Source organism: Coenobita brevimanus, chromosome 26, assembly GCF_032717465.1.
Source record: "Coenobita brevimanus isolate Jiangsu-jjx chromosome 26, ASM3271746v2, whole genome shotgun sequence".
Classification (NCBI taxonomy): domain Eukaryota; kingdom Metazoa; phylum Arthropoda; class Malacostraca; order Decapoda; family Coenobitidae; genus Coenobita; species Coenobita brevimanus.
In genome coordinates, this window is record NC_136979.1 from 29006637 (window position 1) to 29033059 (window position 26423).

Below are 26423 nucleotides of genomic sequence, written 5' to 3' on the forward strand. Positions count from 1 at the left end.
TAAGTAAAGACAAGATACCACAGGAACAGAGGGAGGGCGGCTTGAAGAGGAAGAGGTAGAAGAAGCAAGTAGTGGGAGGAAGTGGCGAGAAAGAGAATGCGGGTAAAATTAACAAAAAAAAGACGATGGACTGGAGGCGGAAAAATCTTGGGTGTTGGACAGGGAAAGTAAGAAAAGCATTATAAAGCAGGAGAGATGAAAAGGAGATACGAAAACAGAGAAGGAAAAAGTATACAAACGAGAAAAAACGTGAGCCGTAAAAAAGCATATAACACGACAGAACAAGACAGGTTACAAAGGACAAGAAAAAAGTAAATAGTCAAGGAGGAGAAAATAAGAGACAATGTGAAAAAGGGGAGATAAAAGAGCAGGACGAGACAAAACAGAAACCAAGAATCGAGGAGGAAAGAGGAAAGAAGCAGGAAGGAGGAAAAGATGATGCAAGAAAAAAACAAAAGAACATGAGGAGCTAAAAGAAGATGCGAAAAACGAAAGAGTAAACAAGCAAAGAGGAGGAAAAGAAAAGGTAAGGAAGTAGGAGAAGGATGAATGACAGGGAGAGATACAAGATCAGCAGAGATCAAAATGTGGCAAGAAAAACGAAAGAAAAAAGTAGTCAAACAGCAAAGAGGAAAAAGAGGAAAAAAAGAGGGGTATAAAGGAACATGAGGACAAAATCGGTTGTGAAAAATAAGAAAGAAAACGTAAACTGGTAGAGAAGAAAGAAAAAAAAAAAGCTGCCAGGAAAGAATGATAAAAAAAAAAAAAAATGGAGGGATGAAAACAGAATACGATAAAAAAGGTAGACGGAGGAAATAAAAGGCAGGGACGAAAGCAGAGAGGAAGCAGGACGGATAAGGAATACAAAGATACGGAGACTAGCAACGTGGGAAAGAACGACATGATAAACTGGAGACAGGAAGAGGAGAATGCGAGGGAAAGGGAGAACAGCGAATGGAGGAGGAAGAGAGGAAACAGATTATGACCTGCAACCAAGAGTGGAGGAAGAAACGAAGCACAAAGGAGGAGGGCAAAGAGGATAGATGTGAGAATGATGAAGGTGAGGAGAAGAAATGAGGGAGGTCAAGACAGATAAGACAAAGGTTGCACTATTATGTATGAGAAGAGGAAATAATAAGAAATGCAGTCCACTGAAGTTTAATAGTTCATAAACATACAGGAGAGTTAATGTTAATAAAAACAAAGAGAGAACGGTATGGTGGAAGAGAAGAGACTACTGTAGAGTATTGTAGTGTTTACCGTTTGACTAAGAAATGGCCTCTACAAGCTGAATAAACAATCTGGCCATGATAAAAAAAAAAAAAAAAAAGCAGACATCATCACATACTGATACGGATACGTAAGACTGTTTTATTGTTTCTTTTCACCTAAGCATACTGAGCCACTACAACAACTTGGATTCAAAGCAGCGGTCCCATGAAATTAGATCATTTTTAGTTGAGGTTGGAATAAGTGTCCTTGGGTATTGTTTAAATCAACCCTCCAATCTGGATACACTTAACAATTAACTGAGGTGAAACGAGTTAAGCATATTACTCAGGTTCGAAGAAGCACTCTACACTAATCCTTGCGCAACATGAAGTTTCCCTAAAGTTGCAGGAAACAATGTGGCCATAACAAAATAATCACACTGAATGGGTTAAGCACCCAAACAGAACGCACAGGTAATACAAGACTGCCAGTATTCCCTTGGGAGCGCAGGGTAGTCTCCATCAAAACAAATTAATAACTAAAAATAAATCTCCAGCATTCAGACCTCATAGAAGAAGTTGGTGAAATTTACGGATTCGTGTTGTTCCAGTTCTCTCTCTCTCTCTCTCTCTCTCTCTCTCTCTCTCTCTCTCAAACACACACACACACACACACACACACATATATGTACACTATATATATATATATATATATATATATATATATATATATATATATATATATATATATATATATATATATATATATATATATAATGTTAGTAAGCTAAAATAGACGGGAAAAATACCGATGGAGGGAATGATAAAAACGCCACAAACAACCCCTCACATGAAAGAGGGAGAGCTACACAAAAAAGAGAATTAAAAAACAGACAACGCAAAAGAACATACAGTACAAAGCAAAGAGGAAAAAGTAGAGAAACAAGGTAAAAGCATAAGATCAGGGCAGGAAAAACGGGAATAAACAAGAGAGGGGGAGAGGTGACGAGGGGAAAAAGAAGAGGGAAATGTAAAGGGATGTAGAAAAACTAACCCTCTCATGACTGGAAAAACTCGAGCATTAACTTCCACCTAACGCTGTGCGATTTTATTCAGATAAGACTGAGACACGTGAGCCTGAAAGTGTTAGTACTGCCAACAATGTCCCTCTCATTGTAGGGACAGTTCTTGCATTGTATTCCAGCAAACGCCAGACGATTTAATTTAGCTGACAGCGAATCAACGAAGCCTGAGTGTTAAGCAAGGGAACACAGCAAAGAAGAATGAAGCTGGACTAAAAAGAGGGTACAAAAAGAAGTTGGGAGGAGGGAAGAAATAATTAAGACGAAAAACACAGGGCAGGGAAAAAGGCTAACTGTTCATCCCGAGGACGCCACAGTTGTTTCGTGTCTGGTACTTCCTGTTCAGCTTAATACTGATTTCTCGCACTGAACGGGTTATTGAGGGATTTATCTAAGCCCTCCACTTCGACAAGCCTCTCTTAAACTGAAGAAATTCGACTGAAGGTCGCAAGAATAGACTAAGTACAAATATCCTAAACAAAATGCGGGATCACCAGGGTCATAATTAGGGGCAATGCTAAACACTACGAGAGCAATGCATCTAGTATCCGAAAAACCTTAGGAAGTGACTAACGAATAATACCTTTTAGGAGTTATTCTCGCATCTAGAAACAAGTCACCTGTAGGAATCAGGAGGGGAAGTGAAGTGAAAAAGATAAGACGAGGAGAAGAACGAAGAAAATATACCAAAATGGTAAAAGATTGGAAGAAGAAAGGTGAAAAGATGGTTAAAGAAAAGGAGAGGTGAGGAAAGAAAAGGAACTGAGAGAATATACACTGAATTGGAGCACAGTAATGACACAAGGAGATGAAAAAAAACACACACACACACGAAAGTTTAGGTGAGTAATGACATAGTTGGAGAAAGTGAAGACAAAAGAGAGAAGCGATAATGTGGGAGAAGTAAAACAAAGACGAAACACACAGAGGAGAGATATAAAATCACGAGAAACGAGGGGGAAAGAGACAATACGAAAAAAAGTGAAAGGAGTCACAGGGAAGGGAAGGGCGCATGGAAGGGAAGTGAAGGGTAAGACAAACAGTAAATCAAGGAAGGCAAGCGGAGAGAAGGGGGAGGAGGAGGAAGAGGAGGATGACATAGGATTACATAGGAAAGCAAACAGCAACAGACCTTATGGTCCTTTCGAGACTGCTTGTTACAAAGAAAACTATGACTACAAGATCTAACTCTACATGCTGAAGGATAAGGATAGTAAAGCAAGAAGGCTCCCCCCACCCCCAAACTCTCCAGGAAAAAGTGAGAAAAACCACCATGCAGCAGGGAAAAACTGACATGGAAATTTCATAGGAAATACCAGGAAGGAAAAGTCACATTCAATAATACTTTGTCTATAAGCTACCCGTTTGAGTAACCTAAAAGAGAAAGTAATCAAATAAACTGATAGTTCCGGCATGACATTATAAACCGGTACATTGAGTCAATGGAAAGTCTGGGGACATAACGTGGAAACTACACACTGCACAGTGTGCATGTTTACGGGTGGTGCGGCAGCCTTGCCTGGCACTTTTAAGGTAGGCAGCAGTCAATCAGGCCCTAGCTCCGTTCACTCCACTGAGACAAAGAACTTTCCCATGTGGGACAAGTACACAAGTTTCATCCTGAAGCAGTGACCCCTGGTACATTAAAAAAATCCCAATGGTGGTCACTTCACTAACAGGGACCCTCAGTGATCCACAGCCCATCACAGGTCGATGGCAAGAGTAGTGTCCGTTAACTCAGGGCTATCTGTGCAGATCCTAATTTGTGTTTATATTACTTTCTTTGCATTAGGGAGATTGAAAAATATATAAGACGGGTGTCTTGGACAAAAGGGGACCGCACAGTGTGGATGTACAGTGCACAGAGTGGATGTTTAGGGGTGGTGCGGCAGCCTTGCCTGGCGCTTTTTAGGTAGGCAGCAGTCAATCAGGCCCTAGCTCCGTTCACTCCACTGAGACAAGGAACTCTCCCATGTGGGACAAGTACACAAGTTTCATCCTGAAGAAGTGACCCCTGGTACGTTTTAAAAAATCCCGATGGTGGTCACTTGACTAACAGGGACCCTCAGTGATCCACAGCCCATCACAGGTCAAAAGTAAGAGTAGTGACCGTTAACTCAGGGCTATCTGTGCAGATCCTAATCTGTGCTTACTGTATATTACCTCATTTGCACTGAGTAAATTGAAAAATGTATAATGACATAGTGCGACACTATGTAAGGGTACGTTGTTTATGGGGTGTCTTGCAGTCAAAAGAGGAATGAACTTACACATAGCTACAAAAGCAAGTTATTCAGACAGAAAAAGAGTCAGGTGAGGATTCTCGTGCAAATACTTGTCTATTTTGTTTTTGAATGTCTCAATTGAGATACTGTTCATGGTATCTAAGGGTAATCTGTTCCAGATATTTACTATCTATCTATCTATCTATAGCCCGACGCCCTAATCCCGAAAGGGTGGCCGCAGACAAAACGCCTCCAAGTCACTCCGCCACCCACCATTTGACTCCCCTCCCCCCAACTCACCCCCCCCTCCCTCATATACCTCTCAACTCCATCCCTCCACCTCATCCTCGGTCTACCCCTCCCTCTCCCTCCCTCCACCTCACCTACATACACCCTCTTGGTCAGTCTTTCATTCTCCATTCTCTCCACATGTCCAAACCACCTCAGTGTATTTCTCCTAATCTTTTCAACCACATCCACATCTACCCCACAACGTTCCTTCACTTCTTCATTCGTCAACCTGTCCCTCCACGTCACTCCACATGCTCCTTTCAAGTAACTCATTTCCACTGCTCTCACTCTTGACTTGTTCCCCTCTTGCAAGGTCCACGCCTCGCTTCCATACGTCAGGGTAGGGATCACAATACCATCATGCAGTGACTTCTTAACTTCCATACTCACCTCCCTATTTTCATCACTGCTTTCAGTGTACCAACAACCTTTCTTCCCTGCTGTACCCTTTCACGTACTTCATCCCCCAAAGTTCCATCCTTACTCATCACACTACCCAAGTACTTGAATGCATTCACATTCTCCATATCCTCACCATCCAACCTCACTGCACACTCTGTGACTTCATTCCTCTCAAACACCATAACTTTACTTTTGTTTACATTAACTTTCAGCTTCCTCCTCCTACACACTGTCCCAAATTCATTCACCAGACCTTGCAACTCCCATTCATCTTCACTCAACAACACTGTATCATCAGCAAACAGCAACACCGGAAGCTTCCAAATCTCACCCTCATTCATTAGGGCCACCCCCACATCCACTGCCCTACCTTGCACCTCCTTTACAACCCCATCCATATATATATTAAACAGCCATGGAGACATCACACACCCCTGTTTCAGTCCCACATTGAGATCAAAGAACTCACTCAGCTCACCATCCACTCGCACCGTAGCCCTAGCTCCCTTGTACATACTCTTCACAGCACTCAACAATTTCCCCTCCACTCCATATATTCTTAATACCTTCCACATACCTTGCCTATCTATTCTGTCATAAGCTTTCTCCAAGTCCATGAAGGCAGCATACACTTTCCTTCCCTTCTCTAGATACTTCTCCACTAAACATCTTAGAACAAATATCTGATCTACACACCCTTTTCCCTTCCTAAATCCCCCTTGTTCTTCTCCAACTAGCTCCTCTGTCATATGCCTAACCCTATCAATGAGTATTCTACCATATATTTTACCAGTCACTCTAATAAGGCAAATACCCCTATGGTTACCACATACTTCTCTCTCCCCTTTTCCTTTGTACAGAGGAACAATTATACCTGATTTTCAGTCCTCTGGAACAGATATTTACAACTCTGTTAAAGAAGAAGTGTTTTGCTTCATGGGATTGGAAACGCTTTCCCATAATTTTGCAGCCATTGCTTCTGGTTTGACTCAACTGGTCTATATCAAAATATTTATTCATGTCTAAGTTGTCATATCCCTTCATGATTTTGAAAACTTCAATAAGGTGCCCTCTTAACCTGCATTTCATTAGGCTAAATAATTTAAGTTCTTCAAGGCGTTCCTCATATGGTTTGTTTCTAAGTCGTGGTATCATTTTTGTAATTCTTCACTGAATTTTCTCTAATTTTTCAATGTCCTTTCTGTAGTACGGACACCAGAATTGCACACAATACTCAAGATGGGGGTGCACTAACGAGTTGTACAAGGCAAGTATGACTTTTTCCGATTTAAACTCAAAAGTTCTTCAAATAAAACCCACCTTGTTAGCAATTTTAACCGCCTCGGTGCACTGCTTGCTTGGTTTTAGGTCATTTGATATTATCACACCAAGATCCTTTTCATTGTCTGTACTTGATTGCTGGATATTGTTCATTTTGTAATTCGCATGGACATTGTTACTTCCAATATGAAGTACTTTACATTTTTCTGTGTTGAATTTCATTTGCCATATTTCTGCCCAGCTTGCTAAAGTATTAAGGTCATTCTGTAACTGCTGCCACCGTAATTTTGATGTTACTTTACTGGTTATTTTAGTATCATCCACAAATTTAGATACTTTACAATTTAGACCCTCATCAATATCGTTTATATAGATAATAAAAAGTATCGGTCCAAGCACTGAGCCTTAGGGAACACTGCTGATCACATTACGCCCTTTGGATTCCTTTCCGTTTATCACAACTCGCTGTTTTCGGTCTGAAAGCCAGTCTTGTAACCATTTCAGCGCATTTCGCGTTATTACATGTGCTTCTATTTTGCTCATGAGACACTTGTGAGGGACAGTGTCAAATGCTTTCTGAAAGTCAAGGTAAATTATATCTGCTGCTCTTGAGTCATTGTATGATTTGTAAACATCATGGAAGAACGCCAATAAGTTAGTTAGGCAAGAACGACGATGTCTGAATCCATGTTGCAAGTCTTTAATTATATTATTTTCTAGATAATTAACTATTTTATCTCTTATGATTTTTTCCATTAACTTGCACACTATTGATGTTAAGCTGATTGGTCTGTAATTTCCTGGGTGCGACTTATCTCCTTTTTTGAAAATTGGTGTTACATTTGCTAGTTTCCATTCGCATGGAACTTTCCCAGTACTTAACGATTTCCGGTTACTGAATAAGACAGAGAGTGGCAGCAGTAACTCATTTTTTGCTTCTTTGAGAATTCTCAGTGATATTTCATCGGGGCCAGGGGTTTTGTTTATGTCTGTACTATTTATGGCCGAAAGGATATCGTTATTATGGATAGCACAGTTACTAAGGACTGTGCTATTTGCTTGGTTTGTAGGTAACAGTAGGTTTCTGGTGGTGTTTTCAACTGTAAAAACAGACGCAAAGTAATCGTTAAGAATGTTTGCCATTTCGACCTCATTTTCTGTGTGTTTGCTATTGTTCATTTCTAGAGGACCTATTCATGTAGTCATAACCTTCTTCTTTCTAATGGAACTGTAAAATTCTTTAAGATTTGATTTGCAAATATTAGCAATGTGGATTTCCAGTGCTCTTTTGCTTTGTTTAATACCGGTAAGTCTTTTCGATATGCGGCGTAGATTTTCGTACCGTAATTTGTCATCATTATTTTGTGTAGTTTTATATTTATGGTATGCCTGTTTTGGGGCTATTAAGTTTCTCTTAATTTCACTGGACCACCACTTTGGTTTACTATTACCAGCTGGATGTCTGTTACGTAGTGGCACATATGACTTTACCACTTCATTAAATTTTTTGGTGAATATTTCCCATGCTTGGTTAATGTCATCGGTTTCAGACATTTGATTCCAATCTGCAGTTGCAAGTATCGCTCTGAGCCTAGTGAAATCAGCTCTACGATAATCTGGGACCTTTTCTTTGCTCTGTTTCTTTACTTTTTCAGTAGTAATATTAAACTGTATAATTCGATGATCACTGGAACTAAACTCAGGTCCTATTTCAACATTGTTGACTAGGTTATCATCTGTAGTCAAGATGATGTCTAGGATATTGTTTCCTCTCGTTGGGTATTCTACGTGTTGGGAAAGGGCGCTTTCTTGAAGATTCGTGTAAAGCTCTTGTCCTGAGCGTGCCATTAGCAGTTCACCCCACTTTGTTACCGGTAGATTAAAGTCTCCAAAAATTACGCTATCCTCTTGACAACAAAATTCCGCAATTTGATCATAAAGTCCTTCATCTGTCTCAGCTGACTGTGCTGGAGGACGAAAGACGAGACTGTATATTTATTTTGTGTGAATTAATACTTACATGAACATAACTGGCATCTATGTTGGTAATACTGGGTTTGGATAGCACAAAAGGATGGAGACTAGTTTTCACATATAGTAAAACACCGCCACCAGCTCGATGTGGTCGCTCACAGCTGAAAATATTGTACCCTGTTAATGAGTATTCCGCTAGAAAGTCACGGTCAGATGTGTTAATCCAGGACTCTGTGATGCCAACAATGTCATAATTTTCTAGGTAAATAAGAGATTCTAAATCTTTAAACTTGTTCCGTAGACTAGCCTACAAGCATTAACATAGCAAACTAATTCCATCCCAAACAGTTGATGATCTGACTTTGCGGGTATTTGTGTTGACGTTACTGCTCCTGGACGTGCTGCATTTTTTTATTTGAAGAGGGCAACTTTATCAAGTAAAAGTCTACCTAGCCATGCCGCCCCTAACGAGTTCAAATGGAGGCAATCTTTCTGGAATTGAGTATGTTGCTCATAAAACTGATCCCACAGATTGACAAAGTCCACTCCCTCTTGCGTGCAGAGAGATTTGAGTTGGTTATTTGTGCTGAAGGCCTTATCATAAAAACTATTCTCTGCCTTGATCCATGGGAGTATACCAGATATTATCACGTTAGTGGACTTAGTTTTGAATCGTTTGATCATTTTATGATACATTGCTAGCAATTCCTCCAATCTATTGCGTTTCAGATCATACGTACCAACATGGATGATGTATAGAGTTTTATCATTAGCGTCTTTTGTGACCTTATCGCGGGCTTCTGTGATATCACATAGTCCACCTCCTGGAAAACAGTATCTCTTTCTGCTGCTGGGGGCAAGTCCACAAAATTCCTCCAGCTGAGCGTGTACAATAGAGTCCCCAATAAGCCTTGTTTCTTCTGTCTCATCAACCGCTTCGGCAAGGATCTGGTAACGATTGTATGTAGTTATGGGAAGGTGCTTCCTTGTACCTTTTACGGGTTTTGCGTCATTTCTTACCATAGTAAAGGGGACTTCACTTGGCGAGGAATGTACTGAATCAGTGGGTGAGGAAGATACTGGTACACTATCATTTGTAACTGCCTGATGGGTGGGGGCTTGTACGAGCTCAGTTTGTAAGCATCTTCCCTCTTGAGTGCTGTTGCTGACTCCTACGTTTGCCGCTACAAACGCTTTCATTATCTCAAACTCTGCCTTGAGTTCCCTGTAATTTCTCTGCGATTTGGCTAAACCATTTTCTAGATCTTTTCTCATGATGCATAGTTTGCACACAGGTGTCGAAAAGTAATCCGAAAAATACTGAGGCGCAAAACGACCAGTTCACTCCTGGCAGACCTTCAGGTTAGATGGCATTTTGCAGCAATATTTCCAAAATCCCACAAAAATACACAATAATATACAACTGGTTAAGGGATGTTGTTACAAATGGACAATTTACTCTATAAATGAAATATTGAATTTCTAGGGAGATCCACTTACTTTTTATATACTATCTTCCTTTACCAGTATAAAAAGAATTGAAAATCTACCTGCTATGGTACAACCTAGCTTACCGTGAATTGTTTAAAATGAAAAGAAAATCTACTTCTAACTAACCATGAATTGTGGAAATACACCATAAACTAATTCACTGGGAGAAAAAAGGAAAAAAAAAATAACAACGGAATGTTGGGGAGAAAATAAAAACCTAGCTTCACTCTGTGAACAACTGTTTATAGTGTAAAAACTATTTCACTGGTGTAAAATCAATCACACAGTTGTTACTCTATACAGAAGACAATGCTATTCACTTGCACTAAACTAGCAAGCAACTCAGATAATATTTGTTAACGTTAGACTTTACTGTAAGACGTACAAGGCTGATAGTGAGAACCAAAACAAAGAGAGCTGGTAGGTAAATACACTCTCATTACACTACACCATTTACTAGTGAGAAAATATAATCTACTTGTTAGATATCGTTCTAACTGACCTTGATCTGCGGAAATATAAACTATAATATGACTGTGACCAGAAATAAAGACAGGAAAGGGCAGGAATACGATGCAGAGGGTGGGAATATAATGTAAACAAAGGGAGGAGGAGGAGGAGGAGAAGGAGGAAGAGGAGGAGAAGGAGGAAGAGGAGGAGGAGGAGAGGAGAAGGAGGAAGAGGAGGAGGAAAGGGAAGCTAGTGAGGAGAGAAGGAAGTGGTAAGGGAGCAGCAGATGACAACAGAGTGAGAGAGATATATAAGGGAAGGGAAGGCAAGCAGAAAAAAAAAAGGACACCAACATAAAGAGAAATAATGACTACAGAGAAGCATATATATATATATATATATATATATATATATATATATATATATATATATATATATATATATATATATATATATCAGCCGTGGCTCAGTAGGTTAGAGCGCTCGGCTCTGATCGAAGGGTCGGAGGATCGAATCCACCCAAGGGTCATTGGTAGACATCAGGAAGGGCATCCAGTTATAAAATGCTACATGCTTCAGTCCAAAAGTCCTCTACCCAGGGGCAACGCCTTAGCCCGTCGGGGATACCTGGCATAAAATCAAATTATATATATATATATATATATATATATATATATATATATATATATATATATATATATATATATATATATATATATATATAAGAGCCGCGTTGTTTGATTGTTTGTCCTTCTATCACGCCCAAATCAAGGGCCAGAGACCCCCAGACCCACATACATTCTGAATCAAGGTGACCCAAGGATGATTTTAGGGAGGTCAAAATTCAGATCTGGGTCATTTTAAGGTCACCGGTAACGTTTGCCTATTCGGCCTGGGCAACGCCGGGTACCTTTGCAGCTCAATTTTTTGCACGGAGACTCATATGACCTCCAGTTAAGACACAGGGTATATGAGGTTGACCTCTGAGGTTATGTGAGGTCACGGGTCGAAAGTCATTTGAGGTCGCCGTTAATACACGCTCGAACGTCGCGACCGAGCAGCCCAATTTTTGGAATGGAGACTCACTTGACCTCCAGTTCTGACATAGGCTACGTGAGGTTTACCTCCGAGGTCACAGGTAATAGTAAACAAGTGAGCACAAATACTGTGAGTTAGTCTGCAAAATCTGAAACAGAAAGTTCCTGGACCTCCTTTAATCCTTCTTCAAAAGCATAAGAGGTATATGGTCTTTCTGGAGTAGAAAGAAAGATTGAACTAGAACAAAATAGGATCAGAGTGTTTGCCTTTTTGGCCCGGCAAAGCCGGGTACCCTTGCTAGTGTGTGTGTGTGTGTGTGTGTGTGTGTGTGTGTGTGTGTGTGTGTGTGTGTGTATGTGTATATATATATAATCATCATCATCATCCGTTGAGGTCTACTGCAGGACCTGCAATTCCTACAGAAGCAGGGATGATACAGCCAATGTATCTCTACCCAGTGGCTTAGGCTGTCTGGTAAAGACTGTATGTAGGGTGAGAAGTGTTTGTGAGTGTAATTGTAATGTTGGAGTGGCTCTGGCTGTGTGTGTAGTCTGTGAACCAAGTGTAACCGGCCCACCTTAAGCCGACTGGGTGCAAGCATACTAGTATGCGACACTGGTTCAACCACAGCACCCATTATGTTCGCCAAAGAAGTCAGTGGCTCGGTGAACACTTCCCAAAGTTTTTACAACTCTGGCGGAAGATGAACCCGCGACCACCAGCATGTGACGCACACACTCTACCACTGTGCCACAGAAGCTCCATATATATATATATATATATATATATATATATATATATATATATATGAATAATGGTATATCTATCTATTTACTTGTCTATCTATCAGTCTATCTATCTATAGATATTTATAATAAGCAGGTTTGAGATTCAACCATTTCATGCAATTATTTATCTTTTCATGAAATATGGATTTTTTTTTTTAAGGTACCGTTAAATTATATATTTACTGCACATACTGGTGGTAAATGGGGGCTCCCATCATCGAATAACTTGATGTAGTGCTGCCTGCTTGTTCCAACATGTCTTCCATTCTTTCCTGTGTTTTTCCTCCTTTCTTCCTATTTATCCCATCTTTTCTGTCACTGTTAATTACCCCTTTTTCTATTTCGGGTGGTTATATATTGTGTGACAAGTCGCATGGTCTCCTGTAACTCTGGAAACCATTTACACCGCTGGGTGGTGACCATACAGCCAAAGAGCAAGGCGACGTGGAGCCTATAATGGCGCCCTTGTTAACTGAGTGGAGAGACGCAAATGCAGCGACCATCCTGAAACCAAACCTCCACACTTCTCGCTCCTCGCTGGAGCGAAGCGCTGTCCGCAGCGAGGGAAAGTCGGTTCACTGCACGAGATGGCCATGCAGAGGCAATTGCATGCCTGTGGTTGATGTGCATACATGCAAGAATAAAAATAGTTTAAAATTAAGATTATTGTAAGAGTTATTAATATTTCATTCAAAGATAATGGTACTGGTCCGTCATATATGGGTCATTCTTCTTTGTGTTATTATTATTATTATTTTTTTTTTATATATATATAATTAATACTATATACAAAATATATACACTTCATTCAGGGTGGTTAACTGTGATGTTAACTCTCCCCCCACTAAACTTATAAGCTAATTAAGTGAAATACATAATATTGTAAAGTAACATAATTGTATGAATATTGTATACATATATTATTCATAGTAAATAGTGATTATTCAGTAATATTACAGTTAAATAATTTACTTTAATGCATTTATTCCAATATGTATACAACTTATTTAAAATGTAATATTACTGAATAATCACTATTTACAATGAATAATATATGTATACAATATTCATACAATTATGTTACTTTACAATATTATGTATTTCACTTAATTAGCTTATAAGTTCATTATACTGTGTATGTAGTATGTATTAATATATTATAACTATTAAATGTCGATGGTACGCCATTTTCGCGCGGCCGAGCAAATATAGGACTACATAATAGATAGATAGATAAATAGATAGATAGAGAGACAGATAGAAGCAGGAAGTCAAATGATGAGAAGGTGTTGTGTCTGCGAGAATCGAGCAGCGCTAAACATGCTTACACGGAGGAAAGCTGACGACAGCGGCCAGTAAGGAGATGATGCAGTTAGCTGTCAGCAGTCCTCTCGTGAGAAAGATCTGGTAACCATGAGGAACCCCTGCTACACCAGATTTTAGGAAAGAGAGTTGAGAAGGAGACAAGCGACCCTAGAGAGAGGTCGAGACGGAGATTAGCCTTAGAACAGAAAGAGAGAGAGATAGCGAGACAGGGAGGTAGCTACCCGGGACTTATACTCTTATACCTGTTTAATATTTCCAAGACAAATAAAAATAGTCCCATACTATTCTTTACCTCTCCCGTCACTACATGACATCTGGTGGGGAAACTACTACAAGATATAAAAGCCGCTCGACCACAAGTCTAAAATATACTTCTCTACAAGTAACTACAAAGTCTTTATGACAGATGGATGTACTCAGTCAGGCACACAGGGGCTGCTCTACTACTACTGTATTACTTTGAAAAGGTTAGACTAAGCTAACAAAAAATCGTCTGGTGGTGGCAAAAATAGAATATAAAAGATGTCGCACTGCAGTGGTTAGTCCCTTCAATCCTATTGTAGGATATATCTGGGTTAGGCTCTTGCTATCTCCAGGCAGTTTTATTACATTTTGGGGCGAATCCAGATCCGGAGTATCCCGCACAATATTTCCAAAAGCTCTCCATGAATTTCAATAAACTTTTGTGGAAAGGTGGGCCATGGACAAAGAAAGAATTGATTAAATTTGGGGGCTGATCCGGATCTGGATCCTATATCCACGGATACGGATCCAGGATTACTCAAAAAGTTATGAATTGATTTTGATGACACTGTGTGAAAGGGTGGACCATTGACCAAGGAAGAAATTATTAAATTTTATGGCGGATCCGGATCCGGAGTATCCCGCACAATATCTCCTAAAGTTCCCAAAGAATTTAAACTAAAATTTGTGGAAAGGTGGGCGATGGACCAAGAAAGAATTAATTAAGTGTAGGGCGAATCCGGATCTGAATCCTGTATCCACGGATCCGGATCCTTTTTAACGGCAATGACATTGACGGAGGTATGAGCTCTCTGAGTGCTTTTTAGTTCAACTTAGGATAGACGTTTTCGAATCTGAGAACACAGATGCATTTTCATTAACTCCATCACATCAAATGCCATTCCGTAGTTAAGTATACGGCAATGAAGGTAGCAAGAATAAGCAAAGAAGATGTTTTACCGGATTGAAGGGGTTAAGCTGAATAAAATCAACTAGCAGTAGCAAGAAAAAGGACGTCCTCGGGCTGAGAGGCTGAAATATTGTTAAATACAGCATATTATCTGTCTCCCACATAACAGTTGCGTAAATCATTTTCCACATTACACCACATCTGATATGACAACCTAGCATTATGTTCTGACATACTTTTCAGCCAATACTGATAGATTGACGAACAAAGCTCAAATAGAATTTTTCTAATACTAATTTTTTCTTCTGTGTGTGTGTGTGTGTGTGTGTGTGTGTGTGTGTGTGTTCTGACACACATACTTACATGATTATATATATAAATGAATAAATAAATCTACATATTACATATACATACATACATATCTATCTATCTATCTATAACCACATATATACATATATATATATTAATATATATCCATGAATACATATATATACATACATATAGCCTCTACAATTTGAGAAGTCTCTGAGCTGTACAAAATCGTCTGAAGGTAACATGAACAGAATGAAAAAATGTGTCATGTCGGCAACTCAACTTCGGGCTTCTTCCTCCCACTCTGTTTTCACTGAAAGTAAAGATCCGTTCATTGGATCTCACCATCTCCATTAACCACCTGAACCCAATTATTTTTTATTCTGGTTACATTCATATGATTTTCTTAACTTTGAAGAAATCATTTTTATATTTAGGGTTAGATACACTCTCCATTAATCTCTTCGCAAAATTACTTTTCTTCCTAGGCTTTATAAAGCCGTCTGGATGTGGGAATAATGAAGTAAAAATGCATCACTGGACTGAAATGGTCTAATGGGTGCAAAACGATAATAAACCTTTTTATACAGAAGGTGTTATTACGTGATTTTATGAAAATTCTGGGAACTCTTGGCAACAGAGGTTAATGGAGTTTGTCTAGAGCCTTCACTATCACACATCTCTTCCAATATCAGCAAGAATCATCTGGTGGCAGAAAAATAATGTCATCTAACTACCGTAAATGGGCTAATGTTGCCATCGAACTACTGTAGATGGATTAATATGAAAAAGATGATATTTTGGCGTGACGCACGCTTGTCTTGAGCTCCTTCATTAGCCTCACCACTCTTGATGCAAAGCGATATTTAACTTATATCATACAACAGACCATCGAGAAGGAGAAACCCAATACATATAAGGCAAAAATATCAATCCCAAAAAAGTGGAAAGTCAATTTAACTCCAACTCCATCAGACCAGAGGAAGGTTCAAAAATAGAAAACAACCTTGCTATCACTTTCAAATCTTTTCTTCGGTATCAATCTCCCCCTCTCTCGATTCAGTTCTTTTTGGAACTCTAATATAAAAATTCATCACAATAAAAACAACAAACGTAACTAAAAACATAATAACTAAATTCAGTCATAAAATAGGAGCCATCTGAGTGATCGGATGATATCCTCACAGGATAACTTAAGCTTGACAAACTTACGCTATTCTTTAACTAATCAACCAAATAATTATAATCATAAACGGAATTAAAAGCCCCGCAAAATTTACAAATATACAATATGGCATCAACCACTTAAATCTCTGCTGACCTACAACAGAAATTACTAGTTTTGGAGTCCTAAGAGTTAAAGACATAATCGACACTCGAAGGCAGAAATACAAGGTAACAAGAGCAGACCCAAGAAGTACAACTAATAAAACAAAATTACCTGCCCCCGCCAACTCTTGAATAACTAATCACCAGTGAAAGGAGGAAGACCCCCTAACGACAATAAAGAAAAAAATACTAACATCTTTACCTCAACAGAAAAATTATAAGTCAAAAGATGATTAAAATGAAAAGCTTGCTTATAGTGAAAAAGGACAACAATAGATAAAGAAATCAAAGAATAAAATAAAAAATAAATACCCACAGTTACCTCTCTTACTAAAATAGAAGAAAGCATCCAACCAATATGATTAATTGAAGAAAAAGCCAGCACCTTACGCAAAGAAGTCTGATTAACACCACCCTCCGCACCTACAACAGCCGATAACATTATAGCCACAGAAAAATATATCTCTATTGTCCTCATTCTAGACAGATAACATTATAGAAACAAAGGAGCAATTTTTTGAATTCTCATTAAAATTATAGCCTGAGGCCAAACCAAACCTCCCATAACCTGAGGAAATCAAAAATGGAAGGAAGCACCTCCTACTTTTAAAATCAAAGCACAAAACAAAATAACAGAAGCAACCCTAAAATAAATCAACGTAAAAGAAGCCGAGAAAATAATTAAAGAAGATCCCAAGTTCTGAATTAAAAAATACTTTAAAGCCGCCTCTGAAGAATACTGATTACTTTTAGTAATCATAAGAGGAATGAACGACAACAAGTTCAACTCCCATCCAGCTCAAGCCCTAAATCATGAGCAAGATGAAACAGAGAGCAAAGTCCCCGAAACTAAAGTAGAAAAAAAAAAATTAGGAAAAGAAAAATAAATTCAAAAGAACAAATTCTTCAATTAAATATAAATTAATTACTTATTTCTTTTGCAAGGTATAGGTAATATCTAAACTACAAAATTGACATTATCAGCGTCAACCTCCTTAAGAACTATACCACTCCTAAACTCTTAAAATGGGGGAAATATGCCCATAAATGGGGTATGAACCCATCAGCTTAACCTTAGCTTATGTTTTTATCACTCACCAGAAGTAATGATACTATAATAGGTTTAAAATACCCACACTTAAACTTCAGTCATCTGGTGAAATTCAACCTAAGCCTCATCAGAAGATGTAACTCATGACAAAAAAGACTTAACAGAAACTCTCTCCACTACAATCGGCATAAAACTATGGTTAGCGCCACAGATTTCCGAACACTGACCATAAAACAAACCAGGACGAGAAATTAAAAACCTAATGTTACTATATTCTTGTTACTTCCTTTATTAAGCGTATTTTTTTTTTTCTAACAGAGGGGGTTACATGCAACCTCTATTAACACAGTCAGTGCTACTACAGCATTCTCATCAGCTAAATATAATTGGCTGGTAGTAGCAAGAATAAAACGGTCTAGTAGCAGCAAATGTAAAATAAATATTATGTACTGGCTGGAATGTGGCATACGAAGACGTATGTCATCATCTGTTGGTAAGCGGATGGACAGCTGGGTCTCAAAAAAAAGTTTAATGATTCGACCCGGGAAAATACAATCCCAGTGTAAAGAATTCGTTCAAACTTAGGAAAATATATCCATCCAATACAATGGCGTATTATCAGCTGTAATGGATTTCTGCTGACTTGGCAAACATCTTCAACTCGTTGGTTGATGGCCGAATGTAGTCAAACTGAAAGGCTCATTTAATCAAGAACCAAGGAGATTCATCCCTTATTCATGAAAAGGTCGTAGAATTTCATATATAGCCTACACACACACACACACACACACATATATATATATATATATATATATATATATATATATACAAACCCAAGACATAACATTTAAGATTGTGAGTAGTTTAGTTTACTTACATTCAGACAAACCGACTATAGACGACTAAGCTAAACCAAAGATCTCTTCGTATTAACAAAGATAATGATGGATATATCGTGCACCTCCTGTTAGGAAAGTCTTTCCTTACTTGAATAAAATCATTTAGTGATAGCACGATGACTTTCTCGTAGTGTGGGAGTTAACCCTCTCACGGGTGAGGCAACTCTATTTTTTATTCCAGTTCAGGTTAGATTATTTTACTTGCTACAGAGAGAGTCATAGGAAGTTGAGGGTGTAAATACTGCAGCCCTTCGCGGTCGATACAACTTTAGTAATCTGTTATAATGACCGACAATAATATTCAGATAAATGACTTACATGAGCCCGAAAGTTTAAAATGAAATTTCATCACAGAGCAAGACGTAACGAAACATTACCATCACGGCGTAAAACAACAACACCAACACTAAAGAGGTACTACCGGTAACCACTACACTCATAAATGAAGCAGTTCCGTAATGGAAACAACAGCCTAACAAGACTATGTGAATCTGATGAAGAGTAAACAGTTAAGAAAAAATAATCTCGGCCGTGTAATAAAGGCGAACTAGGGTAGCCTGGAGGACTCCGTTTTTGTGAGGTGAAGCATCGTTCTTTTACAGGAAGTTATTACATATAGCCTGAGATTACCGCTGGCAAAGAAAGGGGAAAAAAAACGTAGTATAACACCTTTTTTTTCCGGTTCTCACTCACTATTACTTTCTCCCTTTCACTACGACGAAGTTTTCTTCCTTACTGTTCTTTAACCCCTTCATTACGATTTTTTCTCTTTGCTGCCATACGAAATCATCCTGCTGGCCTCAGTCATGCAACCAATCTCCTTCTTAGGATAATTCCAAAGTTATCACAAATATAGTTTTGTTCAGGACTTCATTATTAATAACACATTTTAGGTCATCACTAACAACATTTTTCACCCTTTCCCTACGGTGACGCTATTTTTTTATAGCTTAAGAAGGATTAATTTTAAAGCAAAGGACACGAGGCAGGTTCCATTAAACACTTCACTGCGATGGCGACACTTTTATTAAAGTAGGAAGCACCCAGAAAATGCTGTAATTACTCTTTCCAACAAGACGAATACGGTATCACATAGTCAGTTGATTCTATGGTGTTAGTCTGCCCTGTTAAACAATATCAGAGCAAGCATACCTCTGCCAGCGCCAATAAAATTTCTAATTTACTCCTGCATGCGGATCCGGATCACCCTCAAAATCTACTCAACTCTTTCTCAAGCCACTACTCACTGGTCCACCAAATTTTATTGAAATCTAACAACAACTTTGAATCATCATCATCATCATCATTTACACCACCATCGATCAACCACTCACGTATTACTTGCGATTTTTCGTCACAATTATTGCCACTCACATTTGCTCCATTAAAATTTTGTCATCAACATGAATCCGATTCATCATATTTTGTCCTCGTCGTCGTCCTCGTCGCCGTCGTTGCCATGTTCGCCCGACTTCCTCTTTAAAATAATAATAATAATAATAAAAAAAGATGAGTTGTTTCACATACGAAACAAAGCAAAAACACACATCCAGGATAACAATAATTACAATGCCTAGGGAAAACGGGCCACACCTTTCAGTATCATTCATGACATTGAACTTATCACATTTCTCAGGAGCACATCATCCTTACACCATCTCACAAGAGAAACACACCAGTATTCTGTACACATTACCTTCCTCATCATCACTATGAACAAATCTCATCAGTGTTCATAACATCACTACCAACATCACTGTCACTCAAATTCATATTCACCTTTCTAATCAGCATATCATCACATTCGAGTCAAAGTCAAAACACACCACTCTCCCACATACAACTCACCAGCACATTCGTAACCCCACTAGTAACCTTCCTCCTCCTCCAAAAGCATCAACACACCATCGCCACTCGACTTGCATTTACCTTTCTCGTTGTGGTAGGTGGTGGGGACCATCATCCACTCACTTGATGTAGTGCTGCCTACTTCCTTAGCTTTTATCATTCTTTTTCTGTGCCTACCCTCCTGTCTTCCTATTTCTTCTATCTTTCCTGCCACTTCTTATTCCTTTTCTTTCCTTTACAGGTGGCTTTACATTGAGTGACAAGCCAAATGGTTTCCTGTAAGCCAAGAAACCATTTACAACGCTGGGTGGTAACCATATAACCAAACCATACGTGCTCCCTACGTGTCAACAAGTGGGTTGGTGGAGGGTTGGTGCCCCTCCCTGTAAAACAACTAACTCAGTGTCAAATGGCCACCCTTTGCGGGATTATGGTGTCTGACAATAGATAGATAGATAGACAGTCAACACATCCCTGTCACACTCGACTCACAATCAATTACAATACGCTCTTCTCCCAGACAACTCACTTTCCCTCCCTGACTTCCCTTTTCCCCCACCAGCATTCACCATACATCAACATCACTTCCACTTAATATATATTAATCTTTTTCATCACCCACACTCAGCCCACATCCAAGAAAAACATCACTTCTATGTACAAATAACCACACAATTCTCATCACTGACACTTCTCCTCTACCAGCATTCATTACATCATCACCACTCATTAAAACATCATCACACTCAACTCACAAATACCACTTTATTTTCCTATACACCTCACCACCACACCATCACCACTCGTAAATCTCCGTCACCATTATCACCTCTGCTCCCTATACATTCACGTTTCTCATCACTCACACTTTACTTACAATCAATACATAGCACTGGAAACTCTCCTCCTCCTCCTCCTCCTTCTCCACCACTCATCACATCATCACCACTCGACTCATCACCACCACCACACCATCACCACCACCTCCACCATCATCATCAACATTAGCAGCTCTCCTTAATCCCGCGAGGAACAAAGGCCTGCTAGATACGCTTCACTCGCCTCTGTTGATAGTCGGTGTTCTCTCTCGCACACACCCCGACTCCACGTATTACGGTGAGAGGAAGGGAAAGAAGGATCGTGGGGAAAGAATGAAAGTAGAGAAAAAGAATGAAAGAGGGGAGAAAGACGGACAAAGAAGGAAAAAAAGGGAAAGAGGAGAGAAAGAAGGAAAGTACGGTAAAAGAACAGAAAATCTAGGGAGCACGAGTGAGTGGGTGAGAGAGGGAGGCGAGAACGAATGAGAGAATGAATGAAAAATGGAAGAGAAAGAAAAGGGGAACGGAGAGAAAGAAAGAAAAATTGAAAAGAAAGAGACAGGAAAGAGTAGTAAAAGAGAGACACATGGGATGAAAGAGGAAAGAAAGGAAAAGAAGGCAGGAGACGAGGTAGTGGGGAAGATTTGACTTTAGTCGTTTTGCTCACACAAGTCAACTCCTGGTATTGCGGAGACTGGGGACAGAAAGCAAGATGAGACGAGGAGTAAGTAAAGAGTAAGAGAAAGCGAGGGAGAGAAGAGAGAAAACGGGGAAAGAAAAAGAGGGCAATGGGATGGACAGAGGAAGAGAAAGGGGAGGGTGAAACGTAGAAGATGAGAAGGAAACTATGGTGGGAAGGGAGTAGAGGGAAAGATGCGACACTAGCTGCATTCTCTCACACATGCCAGCTTAAAGTATAAGGAGAATAAATGAATAATATGAAGTGAGATGGAAAATAATAACGAGGAAGAGAACGGAATAGCGAGGCGGAGAAGATAGCATGGGAATGAGAATATGGGGAAGAGGGAAAGGGGCTGTTGTGGCCTAGGACTTATACTCGTGTATGGACGTGAGCCCCGTGGACTGAAGACCATTCTTCTGCGGCCCCCCATCCTCTTTTGAGGGATAGAAAAGAAGCTTTGGGACATTTATATAACCAGGCAACAACACCATCCGGCTGTACCAACACGTGAAGGTGTCCCTCTCTAACACCCATGGGAAATATAACTTAAGCTTGTGTTTTATCACTTAAGCACGTCAACTCTATATATTAAGTTCTTCAGAGTAATAAGGTCTTTGATTCTTTACTTCTATCTTCCTTAGCTTATGACGCCTTACAAGCTAAGTTTATATTATGCAGGCATCAGTAATCACTTCAGTATGAGTGGTCTCCTTGAAGCTGAGTAAAATCGTCGGGTAGAAGTAAGAACAAAATAGAAAAGGTGTCAATATACGAGAGAGAGAGAGAGAGAGAGAGAGAGAGAGAGAGAGAGAGAGAGAGAGAGAGAGAGAGAGAGAGAGAGAGGAGTAAAGTCAGAGGGGAAAGGAAGGGACGAGAGGGTAAAAAAAGAGAGAGAAAAAAAGAACAAGTAATTAAGAAGGGCGAAAGAAAGAGGAAGGTAGAAAAGAACATGAGGCGGTAAGGAGAATGGAAAGAGAGTACAACTTGGAGAAGAAATGAAAAAAAAAAAAAGCAAGATAGGAGGTATAAGAGAGAGAGAGAGAGAGAGAGAGAGAGAGAGAGAGAGAGAGAGAGTAAAGGAAAGTATAAGAGGGAGAAAGTACTAAAGTGGGAAGGTAATTGGCAGAAAGAAGGAGACAGAAGGGAGAGAAAGAGGTTTGCAGGGAAAAGGCAGGAAAAAGATAAAAGAAGAGTGAGGAAAATGTGATAGTGTGCATGTCCTTCATCACAGGAGAACTTTACGTATAAGGAGCAAGTGGAGGAGGGGAGAGAAAGGAGAAGGGAGAGGAAGAAGAGGAGAAAGTAGGAAGGGGAGTGAGAATGAGGGAAGTGGGGAAGATAAAGGGAAGGGAAGGAAATGAGACTGGGACAAGAGGGAATGAAAAGGGAAAAGAAGAAGAAAGAAAAGAAGGGTAGAGAGTGGGGGAGAAGAGGAGAGAGAGAGAGAGAGAGAGAGAGAGAGAGAGAGAGAGAAAGAGAGAGAGAGAGAGAGGGGAAGGAAGAGGAGAGAGGTAAAATGATATCGGGGAAGAAGAGGGAGGAGAAAGGACGATAGTGGAAAAGAAGAGAGGATAGGGAAAGAAGGACAGTCGCAGTAGAGAAAAAAAAAGAGGGGAAATAAAGATGAAGAGTAAGAATGAAGAGTAGAAGAAGAGTAGAAAGGAGATGAGACGTAAAGTAGTATAGGGTGAATGGATACTGACTGAGTACATTCCGTACTTCAAATACTATAGGATATATTGAGGAAGAGAAGGAAGGAAAATGGGAGGAATAGGAAAAGTGGATGCGGAGAGTAGGGAGGTAAGAGGAACGGTTGGATAGGAGAGAGGAGAGGATAAGGGAAGAAGAGAGAGATGTTAAGAGGAAAGAAAGAGAAAAGAGGAAAGAATGAAGAAATGCAAGGTAGAAGAAAGGGGGAGATGCATGAATCACATGTTACTGTCAGCGAATTCTGCATATTACTGCGGAAGTGGAAATGGAGAACGAAAGAAAGAAGACAGGAGAGAGAGAGAGAGAGAGAGAGAGAGAGAGAGAGAGAGAGAAGGAAAGATGAAAGAAGGGAGAAGAAAGGACGTAATATGAGAAGGCACAGAGGGAAAAGTGATGCAGATAGCGGGCATTTCCTCTTCCACAAACCAATTCCGTACACCATGGAGATGAGGGGAGTAAGAAAGAAGCTGAGTGAACCAGGGAAGGATATGAGGTGAAAAGATAAAGTTGATGCAGAGTGCGTCTGTCTCTTCTTAGAAACAATCTCTCTTAACACCCTTAGCAGGATGTCCTCTTATTTTTTTTTTTCCCCTTATCTTATTCTTGCCGCCGCCGGTGTATCATTAAATCGTGAGGACTGTGAAACCCTGAGGACGAAGACACCAGGCACACCCCCAAAAATTCTCTTCTCGGCTAATTTTCACCATTCATAAGTGTATTCATCGCCATAAAACCTACATCATCGTCTTTGTTGATGTTTTTTCCAGCTGATAAGCATGAAAAAAAGGGAGGAAAATCAAATACTAGCACGTTAAGGTGAGGAAAATATATACTCACGCACAGTTAAATGAATTCCAAACGTCACAGCTCGAAAGTTTTCTAGGACACCTTATAATGTTAGGACATATATCGATAGAGAATTTTATCAGCTTTCTAATGAGACCAATCTCATTGTTGTACGACGACTAGTTGAAGAGAAAATAAGAAAAAAGCAAGACATATTCTAAATTTGAAAAGGTTTTTCGTTACGGTGTACCTCCTAACTCTTAAGGTGCTAGTATTTGATTTTCCCCCTTTTTTTTCATGCTTATCAGCTGGAAAAAACATCGACAAAGACGATGATGTAGGTTTTATGGCGATGAATACACTTATGAATGGTGAAAATTAGCCGAGAAGAGAATTTTGGGGGTGTGCCTCGTCCTCAGGGTTTCACGGTCCTCACGATTTAATGATACACCGGACGATTATTACATATAGGGTGGGAAAGGCTTCGCTTATTATATGGATTACGAAAGCCAAAATGCAGACAGTGCTAAGGGGACAGAGATAACGAATGGGGAGGGAGAAGGAAAGAAGGAAGGGAAAAGAAAGAATAGAGGAAGGAGGGACAACGAGGGAGCTGCAAGATAGTGTATGCAGTCCCAGTCAGGCAAGCTTCACGAATACGAAAGGAGGAAGAAGGTGTAGAAACAACGAACAAGATGACACTTCGAAAGAAGCGAGACGAGAGAACGTCAAAATAAAATGGGAGGAGGTGCAGGAGGAGGCCATGGAATGATATATAAAAAAGAAAACTGTAGTAGATGTTTAAGTTTGATAAAAAACGATAAAAGCGAGTGTGAGAAGCAACAAGGAGAGGTGGAAGTGTTGAGAAGAAACGGAAGGAAAGAAATGAAACAGAAGGTAGAGAAGGAAGGAACAGAAAGAAGACAGATGTAGTGAGGGAGAGGGAAGGAAAAGGAATGGGACAAAGAGGAAGTATGCGAGAGAGAGGTGGCGCTGGAGAGAGAGTGACAAAGAGAGAAGGTGAGGGAGAAGAAGAAAAGGAGAAAGAGGGAGATGAAGAGAAGAGGATGAGTGGGAGAAGAGCAAGAAAGGACTGAGGATTTGAGGCACGAGTCTGCAGAGAGGAGGATAAGAGAGAGGGAAAGTAGGAGTTTGGGACGGAGGAAAAGTAATGGAGGGAGGGATTTGTATGACAAGGGGAGCAGGGAGAGAGATGAATGAAAGAGGAAAAGTGAGAAGAACTGGAGGGAGGAGAGAAAAGAGAGACATAGGGAGGCACATAAGGAATAGGGAACGAATCAGGAAGTAAGATAGAGGCCAGGGAGGAGATAATTGAGGAGGGAGAAAGGAAGAGGATATTGAGGAACAGGAGAGGGAGGGACGGAGGAAATTTGAAGTGTGTGAGGAGGGGATGGGAAGGAGGATGCTCGAGGATGGAGTGGGAGGGAAAGGTGGGTGAAAGGGGAGGGAAAGATGGAGTAGAGGGAGAGGGAATTTAAGAGCAAGAAAAATGCCAAGGAAGGGAATAAGATGCGCAGAGAGAGAGAGAGAGTGTGTGTGTGTGTGTGTGTGTGTGTGTGTGTGTGTGTGTGTGTGTGTGTGTGTGTGTGTGTGTGTGTGTGTGTGTGTGTGTGTGTGTGTGTGTGTGTGTGTGTGTGTGAAGGAAGGACTGGAGGTGGTGGATGGGGAGGGAAGGGAGTGGACAATGGGAGAAAGATGAAGAGAAAATGAATAGGATATTATCGAGAAAGAGTGCCGATGGGAGGAAGAAGAGTCATGACATGGAGGGGAAAGGAATGGCATGGAAGGAAGGAGGGAAGGATGGAGGGAAGGATATAAGATAGGAAGTGATAGAGGGGAGAAGGGAGAGGAAGTTAAATAGGAAGAAAATGCTTGAGAAAAGATTAAAATACTATCACAAGAGAGAATAATGGGAGGGAATGGGATGGTCAGTGCAAGAGTGGGAATAAAGGAGTGGGAGAGAAGTATGAAAGGTGCTGTGTGTGGGAGGGAGGGGGGGCAAGGGGGAGACAAAAAAAAAAAAAAAAAAAAAGAGGAAGCCAAGAAGAAACCTGCCAAGGTAGGGAATAAGACATTTTCATCCGAGGGAGAGAAGAGGGAACGAGAAGAAGGGAGGCAGGAAGGTAGTGTGGGAGGGAAAGGTGCGGTAAGGGGAGGGAAAAGAAGAGGAGAGTTAGACGAACATACGAAGGAAAAATGTCAGTGAAGGGAATATGATGTTATGAAACTGGAAGAAGCAAGGAAGGAGTGGAGAG

General features: G+C 40.0%; 1 pseudogene; it reads right to left on the reverse strand.

Moving 5' to 3' along the window:
• The window catches only part of LOC145393996 (NADH-ubiquinone oxidoreductase chain 2-like), a 137261-nt pseudogene that overhangs the window by 12160 nt on the left and 98678 nt on the right, over positions 1-26423 (reverse strand).